This window comes from Osmia lignaria, unplaced genomic scaffold (genome assembly GCF_051020975.1).
Source record: "Osmia lignaria lignaria isolate PbOS001 unplaced genomic scaffold, iyOsmLign1 scaffold0013, whole genome shotgun sequence".
Taxonomy (NCBI): domain Eukaryota; kingdom Metazoa; phylum Arthropoda; class Insecta; order Hymenoptera; family Megachilidae; genus Osmia; species Osmia lignaria.
Window position 1 is genome coordinate 7,022,332 of NW_027478167.1, and position 27,121 is coordinate 7,049,452.

Consider the following 27,121-nt stretch of genomic DNA (forward strand, 5'->3'; position numbering starts at 1 on the left):
GAGAACTACGCATCTGATCAAAAAATATCATAGAACATAAAAAGTAGGAAACTTAATTCTCTACAAAAAAGGTCTCTTAACATTTTGCCATAGCTCGCTTCGTTTCCGAGATATTTGCAGATTTATCTCAAGGGAAGGGGCCTGACGGACATATTTCGAGATATTTCTTCTTCTTGTTGTTCTTCTTCTGCACAGCTAAGCTGGAAGTGGCATTTGCAGCTCGCACTAGTGCAGAGTTATCTCAAAGAAAGGGGCCACGGTGTTTCTGTATCTCTATTATGTTGGTGCGGCTTCGGAACTTTTAAATATCTCGATATATCTCGAAAACTACGCTTCTGATCAAAAAATATCGTAGAACATAAATTGTAGGAAACATAATTCTCTACAAAAAAGGTCTCTTAACATTTTGTGATAGCTCGCTTCGTTTCCGAGATATTTGCAGATTTATCTCAAGGGAAGGGGCCTGACGGACATATTTCGAGATATTTCTTCTTCCTGTTGTTCTTCTTCTGCACAGCTAAGCTGGAAGTGGCATTTGCGGCTCGCACTAGTGCAGAGTTATCTCAAAGAAAGGGGCCACGGTGTTTCTGTATCCCTATTATGTTGGTGCGGCTTCGGAACTTTTAAATATCTTGATATATCTCGAGAACTACGCATCTGATCAAAAAATATCATAGAACATAAAAAGTAGGAAACTTAATTCTCTACAAAAAAGGTCTCTTAACATTTTGCCATAGCTCGCTTCGTTTCCGAGATATTTGCAGATTTATCTCAAGGGAAGGGGCCTGACGGACATATTTCGAGATATTTCTTCTTCTTGTTGTTCTTCTTCTGCACAGCTAAGCTGGAAGTGGCATTTGCAGCTCGCACTAGTGCAGAGTTATCTCAAAGAAAGGGGCCACGGTGTTTCTGTATCTCTATTATGTTGGTGCGGCTTCGGAACTTTTAAATATCTCGATATATCTCGAAAACTACGCTTCTGATCAAAAAATATCGTAGAACATAAATTGTAGGAAACATAATTCTCTACAAAAAAGGTCTCTTAGCATTTTGCGATAGCTCGCTTCGTTTCCGAGATATTTGCAGATTTATCTCAAGGGAAGGGGCCTGACGGACATATTTCGAGATATTTCTTCTTCTTGTTGTTCTTCTTCTGCACAGCTAAGCTGGGAGTGGCATTTGCGGCTCGCACTAGTGCAGAGTTATCTCAAAGAAAGGGGCCACGGTGTTTCTGTATCTCTATTATGTTGGTGCGGCTTCGGAACTTTTAAATATCTTGATATATCTCGAGAACTACGCATCTGATCAAAAAATATCATAGAACATGAAAAGTAGGAAACTTAATTCTCTACAAAAAAGGTCTCTTAACATTTTGCCATAGCTCGCTTCGTTTCCGAGATATTTGCAGATTTATCTCAAGCGAAGGGGCCTGACGGACATATTTCGAGATATTTCTTCTTCTTGTTGTTCTTCTTCTGCACAGCTAAGCTGGAAGTGGCATTTGCAGCTCGCACTAGTGCAGAGTTATCTCAAAGAAAGGGGCCACGGTGTTTCTGTATCTCTATTATGTTGGTGCGGCTTCGGAACTTTTAAATATCTCGATATATCTCGAAAACTACGCTTCTGATCAAAAAATATCGTAGAACATAAATTGTAGGAAACATAATTCTCTACAAAAAAGGTCTCTTAACATTTTGCGATACCTCGCTTCGTTTCCGAGATATTTGCAGATTTATCTCAAGGGAAGGGGCCTGACGGACATATTTCGAGATATTTCTTCTTCTTGTTGTTCTTCTTCTGCACAGCTAAGCTGGAAGTGGCATTTGCGGCTCGCACTAGTGCAGAGTTATCTCAAAGAAAGGGGCCACGGTGTTTCTGTATCCCTATTATGTTGGTGCGGCTTCGGAACTTTTAAATATCTTGATATATCTCGAGAACTACGCATCTGATCAAAAAATATCATAGAACATAAAAAGTAGGAAACTTAATTCTCTACAAAAAAGGTCTCTTAACATTTTGCCATAGCTCGCTTCGTTTCCGAGATATTTGCAGATTTATCTCAAGGGAAGGGGCCTGACGGACATATTTCGAGATATTTCTTCTTCTTGTTGTTCTTCTTCTGCACAGCTAAGCTGGAAGTGGCATTTGCGGCTCGCACTAGTGCAGAGTTATCTCAAAGAAAGGGGCCACGGTGTTTCTGTATCTCTATTATGTTGGTGCGGCTTCGGAACTTTTAAATATCTCGATATATCTCGAAAACTACGCTTCTGATCAAAAAATATCATAGAACATAAATTGTAGGAAACATAATTCTCTACAAAAAAGGTCTCTTAACATTTTGCCATAGCTCGCTTCGTTTCCGAGATATTTGCAGATATATCTCAAGGGAAGGGGCCTGACGGACATATTTCGAGATATTTCTTCTTCTTGTTGTTCTTCTTCTGCACAGCTAAGCTGGAAGTGGCATTTACAGCTCGCAATAGTGCAGAGTTATCTCAAAGAAAGGGGCCACGGTGTTTCTGTATCTCTATTATGTTGGTGCGGCTTCGGAACTTTTAAATATCTTGATATATCTCGAGACCTACGCATCTGATCAAAAAATATCATAGAACATGAAAAGTAGGAAACTTAATTCTCTACAAAAAAGGTCTCTTAACATTTTGCCATAGCTCGCTTCGTTTCCGAGATATTTGCAGATTTATCTCAAGGTAAGGGGCCTGACGGACATATTTCGAGATATTTCTTCTTCTTGTTGTTCTTCTTCTGCACAGCTAAGCTGTAAGTGGCATTTGCAGCTCGCAATAGTGCATAGTTATCTGAAAGAAAGGGGCCACGGTGTTTCTGTATCTCTATTATGTTGGTGCGGCTTCGGAACTTTTAAATATCTTGATATATCTCGAGAACTACGCATCTGATCAAAAAATATCATAGAACATAAAAAGTAGGAAACTCAATTCTCTACAAAAAAGGTCTCTTAACATTTTGCAATAGCTCGCTTCGTTTCCGAGATATTTGCAGATTTATCTCAAGGGAAGGTGCCTGACGGACATATTTCGAGATATTTCTTCTTCTTGTTGTTCTTGTTCTGCACAGCTAAGCTGGAAGTGGCATTTGCGGCTCGCACTAGTGCAGAGTTATCTCAAAGAAAGGGGCCACGGTGTTTCTGTATCTCTATTATGTTGGTGCGGCTTCGGAACTTTTAAATATCTCGATATATCTCGAAAACTACGCTTCTGATCAAAAAATATCATAGAACATAAATTGTAGGAAACATAATTCTCTACAAAAAACGTCTCTTAACATTTTGCCATAGCTCGCTTCGTTTCCGAGATATTTGCAGATTCAGCTCAAAGGAACTGGCCTGACTGACATATTTCGAGATATTCCTTCTTCTTGTTGTTCTTCCTCTGCACAGCTAAGCTGGAAGTGGCATTTGCAGCTCGCAATAGTGCAGAGTTATCTCAAAGAAAGGGGCCACGGTGTTTCTGTATCTCTATTATGTTGGTGCGGCTTCGGAACTTTTAAATATCTTGGTATATCTCGAGAACTACGCATCTGATCAAAAAATATCATAGAACATAAATTGTAGGAAACATAATTCTCTACAAAAAAGGTCTCTTAACATTTTGCCATAGCTCGCTTCGTTTCCGAGATATTTGCAGATTTATCTCAAGGGAAGGGGCCTGACGGACATATTTCGAGATATTTCTTCTTCTTGTTGTTCTTCTTCTGCACAGCTAAGCTGGAAGTGGCATTTGCGGCTCGCACTAGTGCAGAGTTATCTCAACGAAAGGGGCCACGGTGTTTCTGTATCTCTATTATGTTGGTGCGGCTTCGGAACTTTTAAATATCTTGATATATCTCGAGAACTACGCGTCTGATCAAAAAATATCATAGAACATAAAAAGTAGGGAACTTAATTCTCTACAAAAAAGATCTCTTAACATTTTGCCATAGCTCGCTTCGTTTCCGAGATATTTGCAGATTTATCTCAAGGGAAGGGGCCTGACGGACATATTTCGAGATATTTCTTCTTCTCGTTGTTCTTCTTCTGCACAGCTAAGCTGTAAGTGGCATTTGCGGCTCGCGCTAGTGCAGAGTTATCTCAAAGAAAGGGGCCACGGTGTTTCTGTATCTCTATTATGTTGGTGCGGCTTCGGAACTTTTAAATATCTTGATATATCTCGAGAACTACGCATCTGATCAAAAAATATCATAGAACATAAAAAGTAGGAAACTTAATTCTCTACAAAAAAGATCTCTTAACATTTTGCCATAGCTCGCTTCGTTTCCGAGATATTTGCAGATTTATCTCAAGGGAAGGGGCCTGACGGACATATTTCGAGATACTTCTTCTTCTTGTTGTTCTTCTTCTGCACAGCTAAGCTGGAAGTGGCATTTGCAGCTCGCAATAGTGCAGAGTTATCTCAAAGAAAGGGGCCACGGTGTTTCTGTATCTCTATTATGTTGGTGCGGCTTCGGAACTTTTAAATATCTTAATATATCTCGAGAACTACGCATCTGATCAAAAAATATCATAGAACATAAAAAGTAGGAAACTTAATTCTCTACAAAAAAGGTCTCTTAACATTTTGCCATAGCTCGCTTCGTTTCCGAGATATTTGCAGATTTATCTCAAGGGAAGGGGCCTCACGGACATATTTCGAGATATTTCTTCTTCTTGTTGTTCTTCTTCTGCACAGCTAAGCTGGAAGTGGCATTTGCAGCTCGCAATAGTGCAGAGATATCTCAAAGAAAGGGGCCACGGTGTTTCTGTATCTCTATTATGTTGGTGCGGCTTCGGAACTTTTAAATATCTTGATATATCTCGAGAACTACGCGTCTGATCAAAAAATATCATAGAACATAAAAAGTAGGAAACATAATTCTGTACAAAAAAGGTCTCCTAACATTTTGCCATAGCTCGCTTCGTTTCCGAGATATTTGCAGATTTATCTCAAGGGAAGGGGCCTGACGGACATATTTCGAGATATTTCTTCTTCTTGTTGTTCTTCTTCTGCACAGCTAAGCTGGAAGTGGCATTTGCGGCTCGCACTAGTGCACAGTTATCTCAAAGAAAGGGGCCACGGTGTTTCTGTATCTCTATTATGTTGGTGCGGCTTCGGAACTTTTAAGTATCTCGATATATCTCGAAAACTACGCTTCTGATCAAAAAATATCATAGAACATAAAAAGTAGGAAACTTAATTCTCTACAAAAAAGATCTCTTAACATTTTGCCATAGCTCGCTTCGTTTCCGAGATATTTGCAGATTTATCTCAAGGGAAGGGGCCTGACGGACATATTTCGAGATATTTCTTCTTCTCGTTGTTCTTCTTCTGCACAGCTAAGCTGTAAGTGGCATTTGCGGCTCGCGCTAGTGCAGAGTTATCTCAAAGAAAGGGGCCACGGTGTTTCTGTATCTCTATTATGTTGGTGCGGCTTCGGAACTTTTAAATATCTTGATATATCTCGAGAACTACGCATCTGATCAAAAAATATCATAGAACATAAAAAGTAGGAAACCTAATTCTCTACAAAAAAGATCTCTTAACATTTTGCCATAGCTCGCTTCGTTTCCGAGATATTTGCAGATTTATCTCAAGGGAAGGGGCCTGACGGACATATTTCGAGATACTTCTTCTTCTTGTTGCTCTTCTTCTGCACAGCTAAGCTGGAAGTGGCATTTGCAGCTCGCAATAGTGCAGAGTTATCTCAAAGAAAGGGGCCACGGTGTTTCTGTATCTCTATTATGTTGGTGCGGCTTCGGAACTTTTAAATATCTTAATATATCTCGAGAACTACGCATCTGATCAAAAAATATCATAGAACATAAAAAGTAGGAAACTTAATTCTCTACAAAAAAGGTCTCTTAACATTTTGCCATAGCTCGCTTCGTTTCCGAGATATTTGCAGATTTATCTCAAGGGAAGGGGCCCCACGGACATATTTCGAGATATTTCTTCTTCTTGTTGTTCTTCTTCTGCACAGATAAGCTGGAAGTGGCATTTGCAGCTCGCAATAGTGCAGAGATATCTCAAAGAAAGGGGCCACGGTGTTTCTGTATCTCTATTATGTTGGTGCGGCTTCGGAACTTTTAAATATCTTGATATATCTCGAGAACTACGCGTCTGATCAAAAAATATCATAGAACATAAAAAGTAGGAAACATAATTCTGTACAAAAAAGGTCTCCTAACATTTTGCCATAGCTCGCTTCGTTTCCGAGATATTTGCAGATTTATCTCAAGGGAAGGGGCCTGACGGACATATTTCGAGATATTTCTTCTTCTTGTTGTTCTTCTTCTGCACAGCTAAGCTGGAAATGGCATTTGCGGCTCGCACTAGTGCACAGTTATCTCAAAGAAAGGGGCCACGGTGTTTCTGTATCTCTATTATGTTGGTGCGGCTTCGGAACTTTTAAGTATCTCGATATATCTCGAAAACTACGCTTCTGATCAAAAAATATCATAGAACATAAAAAGTAGGAAACTTAATTCTCTACAAAAAAGATCTCTTAACATTTTGCCATAGCTCGCTTCGTTTCCGAGATATTTGCAGATTTATCTCAAGGGAAGGGGCCTGACGGACATATTTCGAGATATTTCTTCTTCTTATTGTTCTTCTTCTGCACAGCTAAGCTGGAAGTGGCATTTGCGGCTCGCTCTAGTGCACAGTTATCTCAAAGAAAGGGGCCACGGTGTTTCTGTATCTCTATTATGTTGGTGCGGCTTCGGAACTTTTAAGTATCTCGATATATCTCGAAAACTACGCTTCTGATCAAAAAATATCATAGAACTTAAATTGTAGGAAACATAATTCTCTACAAAAAACGTCTCTTAACATTTTGCCATAGCTCGCTTCGTTTCCGAGATATTTGCAGATTCAGCTCAAAGGAACTGGCCTGACGGACATATTTCGAGATATTTCTTCTTCTTGTTGTTCTTCCTCTGCACAGCTAAGCTGGAAGTGGCATTTGCGGCTCGCACTGGTGCACAGTTATCTCAAAGAAAGGGGCCACGGTGTTTCTGTATCTCTATTATGTTGGTGCGGCTTCGGAACTTTTAAGTATCTCGATATATCTCGAAAACTACGCTTCTGATCAAAAAATATCATAGAACTTAAATTGTAGGAAACATAATTCTCTACAAAAAACGTCTCTTAACATTTTGCCATAGCTCGCTTCGTTTCCGAGATATTTGCAGATTCAGCTCAAAGGAACTGGCCTGACGGACATATTTCGAGATATTTCTTCTTCTTGTTGTTCTTCTTCTGCACAGCTAAGCTGGAAGTGGCATTTTCGGCTCGCACTAGTGCAGAGTTATCTCAAAGAAAGGGGCCACGGTGTTTCTGTATCTCTATTATGTTGGTGCGGCTTCGGAACTTTTAAATATCTCGATATATCTCGAAAACTACGCTTCTGATCAAAAAATATCATAGAACATAAATTGTAGGAAACATAATTCTCTACAAAAAAGGTCTCTCAACATTTTGCCATAGCTCGCTTCGTTTCCGAGATATTTGCAGATATATCTCAAGGGCAGGGGCCTGACGGACATATTTCGAGATATTTCTTCTTCTTGTTGTTCTTCTTCTGCACAGCTAAGCTGGAAGTGGCATTTACAGCTCGCAATAGTGCAGAGTTATCTCAAAGAAAGGGGCCACGGTGTTTCTGTATCTCTATTATGTTGGTGCGGCTTCGGAACTTTTAAATATCTTGATATATCTCGAGAACTACGCATCTGATCAAAAAATATCATAGAACATAAAAAGTAGGAAACTTAATTCTCTACAAAAAAGGTCTCTTAACATTTTGCCATAGCTCGCTTCGTTTCCGAGATATTTGCAGATTTATCTCAAGGGAAGGGGCCTGACGGACATATTTCGAGATACTTCTTCTTCTTGTTGTTCTTCTTCTGCACAGCTAAGCTGGAAGTGGCATTTGCAGCTCGCAATAGTGCAGAGTTATCTCAAAGAAAGGGGCCACGGTGTTTCTGTATCTCTATTATGTTGGTGCGGCTTCGGAACCTTTAAATATCTCGATATATCTCGAAAACTACGCTTCTGATCAAAAAATATCATAGAACATAAGTTGTAGGAAACATAATTCTCTACAAAAAAGGTCTCTTAACATTTTGCCATAGCTCGCTTCGTTTCCGAGATATTTGCAGATTTATCTCAAGGGAAGGGGCCTGACGGACATATTTCGAGATATTTCTTCTTCTCGTTGTTCTTCTTCTGCACAGCTAAGCTGTAAGTGGCATTTGCGGCTCGCGCTAGTGCAGAGTTATCTCAAAGAAAGGGGCCACGGTGTTTCTGTATCTCTATTATGTTGGTGCGGCTTCGGAACTTTTAAATATCTTGATATATCTCGAGAACTACGCATCTGATCAAAAAATATCATAGAACATAAAAAGTAGGAAACTTAATTCTCTACAAAAAAGGTCTCTTAACATTTTGCCATAGCTCGCTTCGTTTCCGAGATATTTGCAGATTTATCTCAAGGGAAGGGGCCTCACGGACATATTTCGAGATATTTCTTCTTCTTGTTGTTCTTCTTCTGCACAGCTAAGCTGGAAGTGGCATTTGCAGCTCGCAATAGTGCAGAGATATCTCAAAGAAAGGGGCCACGGTGTTTCTGTATCTCTATTATGTTGGTGCGGCTTCGGAACTTTTAAATATCTTGATATATCTCGAGAACTACGCGTCTGATCAAAAAATATCATAGAACATAAAAAGTAGGAAACATAATTCTGTACAAAAAAGGTCTCCTAACATTTTGCCATAGCTCGCTTCGTTTCCGAGATATTTGCAGATTTATCTCAAGGGAAGGGGCCTGACGGACATATTTCGAGATATTTCTTCTTCTTGTTGTTCTTCTTCTGCACAGCTAAGCTGGAAGTGGCATTTGCGGCTCGCACTAGTGCACAGTTATCTCAAAGAAAGGGGCCACGGTGTTTCTGTATCTCTATTATGTTGGTGCGGCTTCGGAACTTTTAAGTATCTCGATATATCTCGAAAACTACGCTTCTGATCAAAAAATATCATAGAACATAAAAAGTAGGAAACTTAATTCTCTACAAAAAAGATCTCTTAACATTTTGCCATAGCTCGCTTCGTTTCCGAGATATTTGCAGATTTATCTCAAGGGAAGGGGCCTGACGGACATATTTCGAGATATTTCTTCTTCTCGTTGTTCTTCTTCTGCACAGCTAAGCTGTAAGTGGCATTTGCGGCTCGCGCTAGTGCAGAGTTATCTCAAAGAAAGGGGCCACGGTGTTTCTGTATCTCTATTATGTTGGTGCGGCTTCGGAACTTTTAAATATCTTGATATATCTCGAGAACTACGCATCTGATCAAAAAATATCATAGAACATAAAAAGTAGGAAACCTAATTCTCTACAAAAAAGATCTCTTAACATTTTGCCATAGCTCGCTTCGTTTCCGAGATATTTGCAGATTTATCTCAAGGGAAGGGGCCTGACGGACATATTTCGAGATACTTCTTCTTCTTGTTTTTCTTCTTCTGCACAGCTAAGCTGGAAGTGGCATTTGCAGCTCGCAATAGTGCAGAGTTATCTCAAAGAAAGGGGCCACGGTGTTTCTGTATCTCTATTATGTTGGTGCGGCTTCGGAACTTTTAAATATCTTAATATATCTGGAGAACTACGCATCTGATCAAAAAATATCATAGAACATAAAAAGTAGGAAACTTAATTCTCTACAAAAAAGGTCTCTTAACATTTTGCCATAGCTCGCTTCGTTTCCGAGATATTTGCAGATTTATCTCAAGGGAAGGGGCCTGACGGACATATTTCGAGATATTTCTTCTTCTCGTTGTTCTTCTTCTGCACAGCTAAGCTGTAAGTGGCATTTGCGGCTCGCGCTAGTGCAGAGTTATCTCAAAGAAAGGGGCCACGGTGTTTCTGTATCTCTATTATGTTGGTGCGGCTTCGGAACTTTTAAATATCTTGATATATCTCGAGAACTACGCGTCTGATCAAAAAATATCATAGAACATAAAAAGTAGGGAACTTAATTCTCTACAAAAAAGATCTCTTAACATTTTGCCATAGCTCGCTTCGTTTCCGAGATATTTGCAGATTTATCTCAAGGGAAGGGGCCTGACGGACATATTTCGAGATATTTCTTCTTCTCGTTGTTCTTCTTCTGCACAGCTAAGCTGTAAGTGGCATTTGCGGCTCGCGCTAGTGCAGAGTTATCTCAAAGAAAGGGGCCACGGTGTTTCTGTATCTCTATTATGTTGGTGCGGCTTCGGAACTTTTAAATATCTTGATATATCTCGAGAACTACGCATCTGATCAAAAAATATCATAGAACATAAAAAGTAGGAAACATAATTCTGTACAAAAAAGGTCTCCTAACATTTTGCCATAGCTCGCTTCGTTTCCGAGATATTTGCAGATTTATCTCAAGGGAAGGGGCCTGACGGACATATTTCGAGATATTTCTTCTTCTTGTTGTTCTTCTTCTGCACAGCTAAGCTGGAAGTGGCATTTGCGGCTCGCACTAGTGCACAGTTATCTCAAAGAAAGGGGCCACGGTGTTTCTGTATCTCTATTATGTTGGTGCGGCTTCGGAACTTTTAAGTATCTCGATATATCTCGAAAACTACGCTTCTGATCAAAAAATATCATAGAACATAAAAAGTAGGAAACTTAATTCTCTACAAAAAAGATCTCTTAACATTTTGCCATAGCTCGCTTCGTTTCCGAGATATTTGCAGATTTATCTCAAGGGAAGGGGCCTGACGGACATATTTCGAGATATTTCTTCTTCTCGTTGTTCTTCTTCTGCACAGCTAAGCTGTAAGTGGCATTTGCGGCTCGCGCTAGTGCAGAGTTATCTCAAAGAAAGGGGCCACGGTGTTTCTGTATCTCTATTATGTTGGTGCGGCTTCGGAACTTTTAAATATCTTGATATATCTCGAGAACTACGCATCTGATCAAAAAATATCATAGAACATAAAAAGTAGGAAACCTAATTCTCTACAAAAAAGATCTCTTAACATTTTGCCATAGCTCGCTTCGTTTCCGAGATATTTGCAGATTTATCTCAAGGGAAGGGGCCTGACGGACATATTTCGAGATACTTCTTCTTCTTGTTTTTCTTCTTCTGCACAGCTAAGCTGGAAGTGGCATTTGCAGCTCGCAATAGTGCAGAGTTATCTCAAAGAAAGGGGCCACGGTGTTTCTGTATCTCTATTATGTTGGTGCGGCTTCGGAACTTTTAAATATCTTAATATATCTCGAGAACTACGCATCTGATCAAAAAATATCATAGAACATAAAAAGTAGGAAACTTAATTCTCTACAAAAAAGGTCTCTTAACATTTTGCCATAGCTCGCTTCGTTTCCGAGATATTTGCAGATTTATCTCAAGGGAAGGGGCCCCACGGACATATTTCGAGATATTTCTTCTTCTTGTTGTTCTTCTTTTGCACAGATAAGCTGGAAGTGGCATTTGCAGCTCGCAATAGTGCAGAGATATCTCAAAGAAAGGGGCCACGGTGTTTCTGTATCTCTATTATGTTGGTGCGGCTTCGGAACTTTTAAATATCTTGATATATCTCGAGAACTACGCGTCTGATCAAAAAATATCATAGAACATAAAAAGTAGGAAACATAATTCTGTACAAAAAAGGTCTCCTAACATTTTGCCATAGCTCGCTTCGTTTCCGAGATATTTGCAGATTTATCTCAAGGGAAGGGGCCTGACGGACATATTTCGAGATATTTCTTCTTCTTGTTGTTCTTCTTCTGCACAGCTAAGCTGGAAATGGCATTTGCGGCTCGCACTAGTGCACAGTTATCTCAAAGAAAGGGGCCACGGTGTTTCTGTATCTCTATTATGTTGGTGCGGCTTCGGAACTTTTAAGTATCTCGATATATCTCGAAAACTACGCTTCTGATCAAAAAATATCATAAAACATAAAAAGTAGGAAACTTAATTCTCTACAAAAAAGATCTCTTAACATTTTGCCATAGCTCGCTTCGTTTCCGAGATATTTGCAGATTTATCTCAAGGGAAGGGGCCTGACGGACATATTTCGAGATATTTCTTCATCTCGTTGTTCTTCTTCTGCACAGCTAAGCTGTAAGTGGCATTTGCGGCTCGCGCTAGTGCAGAGTTATCTCAAAGAAAGGGGCCACGGTGTTTCTGTATCTCTATTATGTTGGTGCGGCTTCGGAACTTTTAAATATCTTGATATATCTCGAGAACTACGCATCTGATCAAAAAATATCATAGAACATAAAAAGTAGGAAACTTAATTCTCTACAAAAAAGATCTCTTAACATTTTGCCATAGCTCGCTTCGTTTCCGAGATATTTGCAGATTTATCTCAAGGGGAGGGGCCTGACGGACATATTTCGAGATATTTCTTCTTCTCGTTGTTCTTCTTCTGCACAGCTAAGCTGTAAGTGGCATTTGCGGCTCGCGCTAGTGCAGAGTTATCTCAAAGAAAGGGGCCACGGTGTTTCTGTATCTCTATTATGTTGGTGCGGCTTCGGAACTTTTAAATATCTTGATATATCTCGAGAACTACGCATCTGATCAAAAAATATCATAGAACATAAAAAGTAGGAAACTTAATTCTCTACAAAAAAGATCTCTTAACATTTTGCCATAGCTCGCTTCGTTTCCGAGATATTTGCAGATTTATCTCAAGGGAAGGGGCCTGACGGACATATTTCGAGATATTTCTTCTTCTTGTTGTTCTTCTTCTGCACAGCTAAGCTGGAAGTGGCATTTGCAGCTCGCAATAGTGCAGAGATATCTCAAAGAAAGGGGCCACGGTGTTTCTGTATCTCTATTATGTTGGTGCGGCTTCGGAACTTTTAAATATCTTGATATATCTCGAGAACTACGCGTCTGATCAAAAAATATCATAGAACATAAAAAGTAGGAAACATAATTCTGTACAAAAAAGGTCTCCTAACATTTTGCCATAGCTCGCTTCGTTTCCGAGATATTTGCAGATTTATCTCAAGGGAAGGGGCCTGACGGACATATTTCGAGATATTTCTTCTTCTTGTTGTTCTTCTTCTGCACAGCTAAGCTGGAAGTGGCATTTGCGGCTCGCACTAGTGCACAGTTATCTCAAAGAAAGGGGCCACGGTGTTTCTGTATCTCTATTATGTTGGTGCGGCTTCGGAACTTTTAAGTATCTCGATATATCTCGAAAACTACGCTTCTGATCAAAAAATATCATAGAACATAAATTGTAGGAAACATAATTCTCTACAAAAAACGTCTCTTAACATTTTGCCATAGCTCGCTTCGTTTCCGAGATATTTGCAGATTCAGCTCAAAGGAACTGGCCTGACGGACATATTTCGAGATATTTCTTCTTCTTGTTGTTCTTCCTCTGCACAGCTAAGCTGGAAGTGGCATTTGCAGCTCGCAATAGTGCAGAGTTATCTCAAAGAAAGGGGCCACGGTGTTTCTGTATCTCTATTATGTTGGTGCGGCTTCGGAACTTTTAAATATCTCGATATATCTCGAAAACTACGCTTCTGATCAAAAAATATCATAGAACATAAATTGTAGGAAACATAATTCTCTACAAAAAAGGTCTCTCAACATTTTGCCATAGCTCGCTTCGTTTCCGAGATATTTGCAGATATATCTCAAGGGCAGGGGCCTGACGGACATATTTCGAGATATTTCTTCTTCTTGTTGTTCTTCTTCTGCACAGCTAAACTGGAAGTGGCATTTCCAGCTCGCAATAGTGCAGAGTTATCTCAAAGAAAGGAGCCACGGTGTTTCTGTATCTCTATTATGTTGGTGCGGCTTCGGAACTTTTAAATATCTTGATATATCTCGAGAACTACGCATCTGATCAAAAAATATCATAGAACATAAAATGTAGGAAACTTAATTCTCTACAAAAAAGGTCTCTTAACATTTTGCCATAGCTCGCTTCGTTTCCGAGATATTTGCAGATTTATCTCAAGGGAAGGGGCCTGACGGACATATTTCGAGATATTTCTTCTTCTCGTTGTTCTTCTTCTGCACAGCTAAGCTGTAAGTGGCATTTGCGGCTCGCGCTAGTGCAGAGTTATCTCAAAGAAAGGGGCCACGGTGTTTCTGTATCTCTATTATGTTGGTGCGGCTTCGGAACTTTTAAATATCTTGATATATCTCGAGAACTACGCGTCTGATCAAAAAATATCATAGAACATAAAAAGTAGGAAACATAATTCTGTACAAGAAAGGTCTCCTAACATTTTGCCATAGCTCGCTTCGTTTCCGAGATATTTGCAGATTTATCTCAAGGGAAGGGGCCTGACGGACATATTTCGAGATATTTCTTCTTCTTGTTGTTCTTCTTCTGCACAGCTAAGCTGGAAGTGGCATTTGCGGCTCGCACTAGTGCACAGTTATCTCAAAGAAAGGGGCCACGGTGTTTCTGTATCTCTATTATGTTGGTGCGGCTTCGGAACTTTTAAGTATCTCGATATATCTCGAAAACTACGCTTCTGATCAAAAAATATCATAGAACATAAATTGTAGGAAACATAATTCTCTACAAAAAACGTCTCTTAACATTTTGCCATAGCTCGCTTCGTTTCCGAGATATTTGCAGATTTATCTCAAGGGAAGGGGCCTGACGGACATATTTCGAGATATTTCTTCTTCTCGTTGTTCTTCTTCTGCACAGCTAAGCTGTAAGTGGCATTTGCGGCTCGCGCTAGTGCAGAGTTATCTCAAAGAAAGGGGCCACGGTGTTTCTGTATCTCTATTATGTTGGTGCGGCTTCGGAACTTTTAAATATCTTGATATATCTCGAGAACTACGCATCTGATCAAAAAATATCATAGAACATAAAAAGTAGGAAACTTAATTCTCTACAAAAAAGATCTCTTAACATTTTGCCATAGCTCGCTTCGTTTCCGAGATATTTGCAGATTTATCTCAAGGGAAGGGGCCTGACGGACATATTTCGAGATATTTCTTCTTCTCGTTGTTCTTCTTCTGCACAGCTAAGCTGTAAGTGGCATTTGCGGCTCGCGCTAGTGCAGAGTTATCTCAAAGAAAGGGGCCACGGTGTTTCTGTATCTCTATTATGTTGGTGCGGCTTCGGAACTTTTAAATATCTTGATATATCTCGAGAACTACGCATCTGATCAAAAAATATCATAGAACATAAAAAGTAGGAAACTTAATTCTCTACAAAAAAGATCTCTTAACATTTTGCCATAGCTCGCTTCGTTTCCGAGATATTTGCAGATTTATCTCAAGGGAAGGGGCCTGACGGACATATTTCGAGATACTTCTTCTTCTTGTTGTTCTTCTTCTGCACAGCTAAGCTGGAAGTGGCATTTGCAGCTCGCAATAGTGCAGAGTTATCTCAAAGAAAGGGGCCACGGTGTTTCTGTATCTCTATTATGTTGGTGCGGCTTCGGAACTTTTAAATATCTTAATATATCTCGAGAACTACGCATCTGATCAAAAAATATCATAGAACATAAAAAGTAGGAAACTTAATTCTCTACAAAAAAGATCTCTTAACATTTTGCCATAGCTCGCTTCGTTTCCGAGATATTTGCAGATTTATCTCAAGGGAAGGGGCCTGACGGACATATTTCGAGATATTTCTTCTTCTCGTTGTTCTTCTTCTGCACAGCTAAGCTGTAAGTGGCATTTGCGGCTCGCGCTAGTGCAGAGTTATCTCAAAGAAAGGGGCCACGGTGTTTCTGTATCTCTATTATGTTGGTGCGGCTTCGGAACTTTTAAATATCTTGATATATCTCGAGAACTACGCATCTGAGCAAAAAATATCATAGAACATAAAAAGTAGGAAACTTAATTCTCTACAAAAAAGATCTCTTAACATTTTGCCATAGCTCGCTTCGTTTCCGAGATATTTGCAGATTTATCTCAAGGGAAGGGGCCTGACGGACATATTTCGAGATATTTCTTCTTCTCGTTGTTCTTCTTCTGCACAGCTAAGCTGTAAGTGGCATTTGCGGCTCGCGCTAGTGCAGAGTTATCTCAAAGAAAGGGGCCACGGTGTTTCTGTATCTCTATTATGTTGGTGCGGCTTCGGAACTTTTAAATATCTTGATATATCTCGAGAACTACGCATCTGATCAAAAAATATCATAGAACATAAAAAGTAGAAAACTTAATTCTCTACAAAAAAGATCTCTTAACATTTTGCCATAGCTCGCTTCGTTTCCGAGATATTTGCAGATTTATCTCAAGGGAAGGGGCCTGACGGACATATTTCGAGATACTTCTTCTTCTTGTTGTTCTTCTTCTGCACAGCTAAGCTGGAAGTGGCATTTGCAGCTCGCAATAGTGCAGAGTTATCTCAAAGAAAGGGGCCACGGTGTTTCTGTATCTCTATTATGTTGGTGCGGCTTCGGAACTTTTAAATATCTTAATATATCTCGAGAACTACGCATCTGATCAAAAAATATCATAGAACATAAAAAGTAGGAAACTTAATTCTCTACAAAAAAGATCTCTTAACATTTTGCCATAGCTCGCTTCGTTTCCGAGATATTTGCAGATTTATCTCAAGGGAAGGGGCCTCACGGACATATTTCGAGATATTTCTTCTTCTTGTTGTTCTTCTTCTGCACAGCTAAGCTGGAAGTGGCATTTGCAGCTCGCAATAGTGCAGAGATATCTCAAAGAAAGGGGCCACGGTGTTTCTGTATCTCTATTATGTTGGTGCGGCTTCGGAACTTTTAAATATCTTGATATATCTCGAGAACTACGCGTCTGATCAAAAAATATCATAGAACATAAAAAGTAGGAAACATAATTCTGTACAAAAAAGGTCTCCTAACATTTTGCCATAGCTCGCTTCGTTTCCGAGATATTTGCAGATTTATCTCAAGGGAAGGGGCCTGACGGACATATTTCGAGATATTTCTTCTTCTTATTGTTCTTCTTCTGCACAGCTAAGCTGGAAGTGGCATTTGCGGCTCGCACTAGTGCACAGTTATCTCAAAGAAAGGGGCCACGGTGTTTCTGTATCTCTATTATGTTGGTGCGGCTTCGGAACTTTTAAGTATCTCGATATATCTCGAAAACTACGCTTCTGATCAAAAAATATCATAGAACATAAAAAGTAGGAAACTTAATTCTCTACAAAAAAGATCTCCTAACATTTTGCCATAGCTCGCTTCGTTTCCGAGATATTTGCAGATTTATCTCAAGGGAAGGGGCCTGACGGACATATTTCGAGATACTTCTTCTTCTTGTTGTTCTTCTTCTGCACAGCTAAGCTGGAAGTGGCATTTGCAGCTCGCAATAGTGCAGAGTTATCTCAAAGAAAGGGGCCACGGTGTTTCTGTATCTCTATTATGTTGGTGCGGCTTCGGAACTTTTAAATATCTTAATATATCTCGAGAACTACGCATCTGATCAAAAAATATCATAGAACATAAAAAGTAGGAAACTTAATTCTCTACAAAAAAGGTCTCTTAACATTTTGCCATAGCTCGCTTCGTTTCCGAGATATTTGCAGATTTATCTCAAGGGACGGGGCCCCACGGACATATTTCGAGATATTTCTTCTTCTTGTTGTTCTTCTTCTGCACAGCTAAGCTGGAAGTGGCGTTTGCAGCTCGCAATAGTGCAGAGATATCTCAAAGAAAGGGGCCACGGTGTTTCTGTATCTCTATTATGTTGGTGCGGCTTCGGAACTTTTAAATATCTTGATATATCTCGAGAACTACGCGTCTGATCAAAAAATATCATAGAACATAAAAAGTAGGAAACATAATTCTGTACAAAAAAGGTCTCCTAACATTTTGCCATAGCTCGCTTCGTTTCCGAGATATTTGCAGATTTATCTCAAGGGAAGGGGCCTGACGGACATATTTCGAGATATTTCTTCTTCTTGTTGTTCTTCTTCTGCACAGCTAAGCTGGAAGTGGCATTTGCGGCTCGCACTAGTGCACAGTTATCTCAAAGAAAGGGGCCACGGTGTTTCTGTATCTCTATTATGTTGGTGCGGCTTCGGAACTTTTAAGTATCTCGATATATCTCGAAAACTACGCTTCTGATCAAAAAATATCATAGAACATAAAAAGTAGGAAACTTAATTCTCTACAAAAAAGATCTCTTAACATTTTGCCATAGCTCGCTTCGTTTCCGAGATATTTGCAGATTTATCTCAAGGGAAGGGGCCTGACGGACATATTTCGAGATATTTCTTCTTCTTGTTGTTCTTCTTCTGCACAGCTAAGCTGGAAGTGGCATTTGCGGCTCGCACTAGTGCACAGTTATCTCAAAGAAAGGGGCCACGGTGTTTCTGTATCTCTATTATGTTGGTGCGGCTTCGGAACTTTTAAGTATCTCGATATATCTCGAAAACTACGCTTCTGATCAAGAAATATCATAGAACATAAAAAGTAGGAAACTTAATTCTCTACAAAAAAGATCTCTTAACATTTTGCCATAGCTCGCTTCGTTTCCGAGATATTTGCAGATTTATCTCAAGGGAAGGGGCCTGACGGACATATTTCGAGATATTTCTTCTTCTCGTTGTTCTTCTTCTGCACAGCTAAGCTGTAAGTGGCATTTGCGGCTCGCGCTAGTGCAGAGTTATCTCAAAGAAAGGGGCCACGGTGTTTCTGTATCTCTATTATGTTGGTGCGGCTTCGGAACTTTTAAATATCTTGATATATCTCGAGAACTACGCATCTGATCAAAAAATATCATAGAACATAAAAAGTAGGAAACTTAATTCTCTACAAAAAAGATCTCTTAACATTTTGCCATAGCTCGCTTCGTTTCCGAGATATTTGCAGATTTATCTCAAGGGAAGGGGCCTGACGGACATATTTCGAGATACTTCTTCTTCTTGTTGTTCTTCTTCTGCACAGCTAAGCTGGAAGTGGCATTTGCAGCTCGCAATAGTGCAGAGTTATCTCAAAGAAAGGGGCCACGGTGTTTCTGTATCTCTATTATGTTGGTGCGGCTTCGGAACTTTTAAATATCTTAATATATCTCGAGAACTACGCATCTGATCAAAAAATATCATAGAACATAAAAAGTAGGAAACTTAATTCTCTACAAAAAAGGTCTCTTAACATTTTGCCATAGCTCGCTTCGTTTCCGAGATATTTGCAGATTTATCTCAAGGGAAGGGGCCTCACGGACATATTTCGAGATATTTCTTCTTCTTGTTGTTCTTCTTCTGCACAGCTAAGCTGGAAGTGGCATTTGCAGCTCGCAATAGTGCAGAGATATCTCAAAGAAAGGGGCCACGGTGTTTCTGTATCTCTATTATGTTGGTGCGGCTTCGGAACTTTTAAATATCTTGATATATCTCGAGAACTACGCGTCTGATCAAAAAATATCATAGAACATAAAAAGTAGGAAACATAATTCTGTACAAAAAAGGTCTCCTAACATTTTGCCATAGCTCGCTTCGTTTCCGAGATATTTGCAGATTTATCTCAAGGGAAGGGGCCTGACGGACATATTTCGAGATATTTCTTCTTCTTATTGTTCTTCTTCTGCACAGCTAAGCTGGAAGTGGCATTTGCGGCTCGCACTAGTGCACAGTTATCTCAAAGAAAGGGGCCACGGTGTTTCTGTATCTCTATTATGTTGGTGCGGCTTCGGAACTTTTAAGTATCTCGATATATCTCGAAAACTACGCTTCTGATCAAAAAATATCATAGAACATAAAAAGTAGGAAACTTAATTCTCTACAAAAAAGATCTCTTAACATTTTGCCATAGCTCGCTTCGTTTCCGAGATATTTGCAGATTTATCTCAAGGGAAGGGGCCTGACGGACATATTTCGAGATATTTCTTCTTCTCGTTGTTCTTCTTCTGCACAGCTAAGCTGTAAGTGGCATTTGCGGCTCGCGCTAGTGCAGAGTTATCTCAAAGAAAGGGGCCACGGTGTTTCTGTATCTCTATTATGTTGGTGCGGCTTCGGAACTTTTAAATATCTTGATATATCTCGAGAACTACGCATCTGATCAAAAAATATCATAGAACATAAAAAGTAGGAAACTTAATTCTCTACAAAAAAGATCTCTTAACATTTTGCCATAGCTCGCTTCGTTTCCGAGATATTTGCAGATTTATCTCAAGGGACGGGGCCTGACGGACATATTTCGAGATACTTCTTCTTCTTGTTGTTCTTCTTCTGCACAGCTAAGCTGGAAGTGGCATTTGCAGCTCGCAATAGTGCAGAGTTATCTCAAAGAAAGGGGCCACGGTGTTTCTGTATCTCTATTATGTTGGTGCGGCTTCGGAACTTTTAAATATCTTAATATATCTCGAGAACTACGCATCTGATCAAAAAATATCATAGAACATAAAAAGTAGGAAACTTAATTCTCTACAAAAAAGGTCTCTTAACATTTTGCCATAGCTCGCTTCGTTTCCGAGATATTTGCAGATTTATCTCAAGGGAAGGGGCCTCACGGACATATTTCGAGATATTTCTTCTTCTTGTTGTTCTTCTTCTGCACAGCTAAGCTGGAAGTGGCATTTCCAGCTCGCAATAGTGCAGAGATATCTCAAAGAAAGGGGCCACGGTGTTTCTGTATCTCTATTATGTTGGTGCGGCTTCGGAACTTTTAAATATCTTGATATATCTCGAGAACTACGCGTCTGATCAAAAAATATCATAGAACATAAAAAGTAGGAAACATAATTCTGTACAAAAAAGGTCTCCTAACATTTTGCCATAGCTCGCTTCGTTTCCGAGATATTTGCAGATTTATCTCAAGGGAAGGGGCCTGACGGACATATTTCGAGATATTTCTTCTTCTTGTTGTTCTTCTTTTGCACAGCTAAGCTGGAAGTGGCATTTGCGGCTCGCACTAGTGCACAGTTATCTCAAAGAAAGGGGCCACGGTGTTTCTGTATCTCTATTATGTTGGTGCGGCTTCGGAACTTTTAAGTATCTCGATATATCTCGAAAACTACGCTTCTGATCAAAAAATATCATAGAACATAAATTGTAGAAAACATAATTCTCTACAAAAAACGTCTCTTAACATTTTGCCATAGCTCGCTTCGTTTCCGAGATATTTGCAGATTCAGCTCAAAGGAACTGGCCTGACGGACATATTTCGAGATATTTCTTCTTCTTGTTGTTCTTCCTCTGCACAGCTAAGCTGGAAGTGGCATTTGCAGCTCGCAATAGTGCAGAATTATCTCAAAGAAAGGGGCCACGGTGTTTCTGTATCTCTATTATGTTGGTGCGGCTTCGGAACTTTTAAATATCTTAATATATCTCGAGAACTACGCATCTGATCAAAAAATATCATAGAACATAAAAAGTAGGAAACTTAATTCTCTACAAAAAAGGTCTCTTAACATTTTGCCATAGCTCGCTTCGTTTCCGAGATATTTGCAGATTTATCTCAAGGGAAGGGGCCTCACGGACATATTTCGAGATATTTCTTCTTCTTGTTGTTCTTCTTCTGCACAGCTAAGCTGGAAGTGGCATTTCCAGCTCGCAATAGTGCAGAGATATCTCAAAGAAAGGGGCCACGGTGTTTCTGTATCTCTATTATGTTGGTGCGGCTTCGGAACTTTTAAATATCTTGATATATCTCGAGAACTACGCGTCTGATCAAAAAATATCATAGAACATAAAAAGTAGGAAACATAATTCTGTACAAAAAAGGTCTCCTAACATTTTGCCATAGCTCGCTTCGTTTCCGAGATATTTGCAGATTTATCTCAAGGGAAGGGGCCTGACGGACATATTTCGAGATATTTCTTCTTCTTGTTGTTCTTCTTTTGCACAGCTAAGCTGGAAGTGGCATTTGCGGCTCGCACTAGTGCACAGTTATCTCAAAGAAAGGGGCCACGGTGTTTCTGTATCTCTATTATGTTGGTGCGGCTTCGGAACTTTTAAGTATCTCGATATATCTCGAAAACTACGCTTCTGATCAAAAAATATCATAGAACATAAATTGTAGAAAACATAATTCTCTACAAAAAACGTCTCTTAACATTTTGCCATAGCTCGCTTCGTTTCCGAGATATTTGCAGATTCAGCTCAAAGGAACTGGCCTGACGGACATATTTCGAGATATTTCTTCTTCTTGTTGTTCTTCCTCTGCACAGCTAAGCTGGAAGTGGCATTTGCAGCTCGCAATAGTGCAGAATTATCTCAAAGAAAGGGGCCACGGTGTTTCTGTATCTCTATTATGTTGGTGCGGCTTCGGAACTTTTAAATATCTTGATATATCTCGAGAACTACGCATCTGATCAAAAAATATCATAGAACATAAAAAGTAGGAAACTTAATTCTCTACAAAAAAGATCTCTTAACATTTTGCCATAGCTCGCTTCGTTTCCGAGATATTTGCAGATTTATCTCAAGGGACGGGGCCTGACGGACATATTTCGAGATACTTCTTCTTCTTGTTGTTCTTCTTCTGCACAGCTAAGCTGGAAGTGGCATTTGCAGCTCGCAATAGTGCAGAGTTATCTCAAAGAAAGGGGCCACGGTGTTTCTGTATCTCTATTATGTTGGTGCGGCTTCGGAACTTTTAAATATCTTAATATATCTCGAGAACTACGCATCTGATCAAAAAATATCATAGAACATAAAAAGTAGGAAACTTAATTCTCTACAAAAAAGGTCTCTTAACATTTTGCCATAGCTCGCATCGTTTCCGAGATATTTGCAGATTTATCTCAAGGGAAGGGGCCTCACGGACATATTTCGAGATATTTCTTCTTCTTGTTGTTCTTCTTCTGCACAGCTAAGCTGGAAGTGGCATTTGCAGCTCGCAATAGTGCAGAGATATCTCAAAGAAAGGGGCCACGGTGTTTCTGTATCTCTATTATGTGGGTGCGGCTTCGGAACTTTTAAATATCTTGATATATCTCGAGAACTACGCGTCTGATCAAAAAATATCATAGAACATAAAAAGTAGGAAACATAATTCTGTACAAAAAAGGTCTCCTAACATTTTGCCATAGCTCGCTTCGTTTCCGAGATATTTGCAGATTTATCTCAAGGGAAGGGGCCTGACGGACATATTTCGAGATATTTCTTCTTCTTGTTGTTCTTCTTTTGCACAGCTAAGCTGGAAGTGGCATTTGCGGCTCGCACTAGTGCACAGTTATCTCAAAGAAAGGGGCCACGGTGTTTCTGTATCTCTATTATGTTGGTGCGGCTTCGGAACTTTTAAGTATCTCGATATATCTCGAAAACTACGCTTCTGATCAAAAAATATCATAGAACATAAATTGTAGAAAACATAATTCTCTACAAAAAACGTCTCTTAACATTTTGCCATAGCTCGCTTCGTTTCCGAGATATTTGCAGATTCAGCTCAAAGGAACTGGCCTGACGGACATATTTCGAGATATTTCTTCTTCTTGTTGTTCTTCCTCTGCACAGCTAAGCTGGAAGTGGCATTTGCAGCTCGCAATAGTGCAGAGTTATCTCAAAGAAAGGGGCCACGGTGTTTCTGTATCTCTATTATGTTGGTGCGGCTTCGGAACTTTTAAATATCTCGATATATCTCGAAAACTACGCTTCTGATCAAAAAATATCATAGAACATAAAAAGTAGGAAACTTAATTCTCTACAAAAAAGGTCTCTTAACATTTTGCCATAGCTCTCTTCGTTTCCGAGATATTTGCAGATTTATCTGAAGGGAAGGGGCCTGACGGACATATTTCGAGATACTTCTTCTTCTTGTTGTTCTTCTTCTGCACAGCTAAGCTGGAAGTGGCATTTGCAGCTCGCAATAGTGCAGAGTTATCTCAAAGAAAGGGGCCACGGTGTTTCTGTATCTCTATTATGTTGGTGCGGCTTCGGAACTTTTAAATATCTTAATATATCTCGAGAACTACGCATCTCATCAAAAAATATCATAGAACATAAAAAGTAGGAAACTTAATTCTCTACAAAAAAGGTCTCTTAACATTTTGCCATAGCTCGCTTCGTTTCCGAGATATTTGCAGATTTATCTCAAGGGAAGGGGCCTGACGGACATATTTCGAGATACTTCTTCTTCTTGTTGTTCTTCTTCTGCACAGCTAAGCTGGAAGTGGCATTTGCAGCTCGCAATAGTGCAGAGTTATCTCAAAGAAAGGGGCCACGGTGTTTCTGTATCTCTATTATGTTGGTGCGGCTTCGGAACTTTTAAATATCTTAATATATCTCGAGAACTACGCATCTCATCAAAAAATATCATAGAACATAAAAAGTAGGAAACTTAATTCTCTACAAAAAAGGTCTCTTAACATTTTGCCATAGCTCGCTTCGTTTCCGAGATATTTGCAGATTTATCTCAAGGGAAGGGGCCTGACGGACATATTTCGAGATACTTCTTCTTCTTGTTGTTCTTCTTCTGCACAGCTAAGCTGGAAGTGGCATTTGCAGCTCGCAATAGTGCAGAGTTATCTCAAAGAAAGGGGCCACGGTGTTTCTGTATCTCTATTATGTTGGTGCGGCTTCGGAACTTTTAAATATCTTAATATATCTCGAGAACTACGCATCTGATCAAAAAATATCATAGAACATAAAATGTAGGAAACTTAATTCTCTACAAAAAAGGTCTCTTAACATTTTGCCATAGCTCGCTTCGTTTCCGAGATATTTGCAGATTTATCTCAAGGGAAGGGGCCTAACGGACATATTTCGAGATATTTCTTCTTCTTGTTGTTCTTCTTCTGCACAGCTAAGCTGGAAGCGGCATTTGCGGCTCGCACTAGTGCAGAGTTATCTCAAAGAATGGGGCCACGGTGTTTCTGTATCTCTGTTATGTTGGTGCGGTTTCGGAACTTTTAAATATCTTGATATATCTCGAGAACTACGCATCTGATCAAAAAATATCATAGAACATAAATTGTAGGAAACATAATTCTCTACAAAAAAGGTTTCTTAACATTTTGCCATAGCTCGCTTCGTTTCCGAGATATTTGCAGATATATCTCAAGGGCAGGGGCCTGACGGACATATTTCGAGATATTTCTTCTTCTTGTTGTTCTTCTTCTGCACAGCTAAGCTGGAGGTGGCATTTACAGCTCGCAATAGTGCAGACTTATCTCAAAGAAAGGGGCCACGGTGTTTCTGTATCTCTATTATGTTGGTGCGGCTTCGGAACTTTTAAATATCTTAATATACCTCGAGAACTACGCATCTGATCAAAAAATATCATAGAACATAAAAAGTAGGAAACATAATTCTGTACAAAAACGGTCTCTTAACATTTTGCCATAGCTCGCTTCGTTTCCGAGATATTTGCAGATTTATCTCAAGGGAAGGGGCCTGACGGACATATTTCGAGATATTTCTTCTTCTTGTTGTTTTTCTTCTGCACAGCTAAGCTGGAAGTGGCATTTGCGGCTCGCACTAGTGCACAGTTATCTCAAAGAAAGCGGCCACGGTGTTTCTGTATCTCTATTATGTTGGTGCGGCTTCGGAACTTTTAAGTATCTCGATATATCTCGAAAACTACGCTTCTGATCAAAAAATAACATAGAACATAAATTGTAGGAAACATAATTCTGTACAAAAAAGGTCTCCTAACATTTTGCCATAGCTCGCTTCGTTTCCGAGATATTTGCAGATTTATCTCAAGGGAAGGGGCCTGACGGACATATTTCGAGATATTTCTTCTTCTTGTTGTTCTTCTTCTGCACAGCTAAGCTGGAAGTGGCATTTGCGGCTCGCACTAGTGCACAGTTATCTCAAAGAAAGGGGCCACGGTGTTTCTGTATCTCTATTATGTTGGTGCGGCTTCGGAACTTTTAAGTATCTCGATATATCTCGAAAACTACGCTTCTGATCAAAAAATATCATAGAACATAAAAAGTAGGAAACTTAATTCTCTACAAAAAAGATCTCTTAACATTTTGCCATAGCTCGCTTCGTTTCCGAGATATTTGCAGATTTATCTCAAGGGAAGGGGCCTGACGGACATATTTCGAGATATTTCTTCTTCTCGTTGTTCTTCTTCTGCACAGCTAAGCTGTAAGTGGCATTTGCGGCTCGCGCTAGTGCAGAGTTATCTCAAAGAAAGGGGCCACGGTGTTTCTGTATCTCTATTATGTTGGTGCGGCTTCGGAACTTTTAAATATCTTAATATATCTCGAGAACTACGCATCTGATCAAAAAATATCATAGAACATAAAAAGTAGGAAACTTAATTCTCTACAAAAAAGGTCTCTTAACATTTTGCCATAGCTCGCTTCGTTTCCGAGATATTTGCAGATTTATCTCAAGGGAAGGGGCCTCACGGACATATTTCGAGATATTTCTTCTTCTTGTTGTTCTTCTTCTGCGCAGCTAAGCTGGAAGTGGCATTTGCAGCTCGCAATAGTGCAGAGATATCTCAAAGAAAGGGGCCACGGTGTTTCTGTATCTCTATTATGTTGGTGCGGCTTCGGAACTTTTAAATATCTTAATATATCTCGAGAACTACGCGTCTGATCAAAAAATATCATAGAACATAAAAAGTAGGAAACTTAATTCTCTACAAAAAAGGTCTCTTAACATTTTGCCATAGCTCTCTTCGTTTCCGAGATATTTGCAGATTTATCTCAAGGGAAGGGGCCTCACGGACATATTTCGAGATATTTCTTCTTCTTGTTGTTCTTCTTCTGCACAGCTAAGCTGGAAGTGGCATTTGCAGCTCGCAATAGTGCAGAGATATCTCAAAGAAAGGGGCCACGGTGTTTCTGTATCTCTATTATGTTGGTGCGGCTTCGGAACTTTTAAATATCTTGATATATCTCGAGAACTACGCGTCTGATCAAAAAATATCATAGAACATAAAAAGTAGGAAACATAATTCTGTACAAAAAAGGTCTCCTAACATTTTGCCATAGCTCGCTTCGTTTCCGAGATATTTGCAGATTTATCTCAAGGGAAGGGGCCTGACGGACATATTTCGAGATATTTCTTCTTCTTATTGTTCTTCTTCTGCACAGCTAAGCTGGAAGTGGCATTTGCGGCTCGCGCTAGTGCAGAGTTATCTCAAAGAAAGGGGCCACGGTGTTTCTGTATCTCTATTATGTTGGTGCGGCTTCGGAACTTTTAAATATCTTGATATATCTCGAGAACTACGCATCTGATCAAAAAATATCATAGAACATAAAATGTAGGAAACTTAATTCTCTACAAAAAAGGT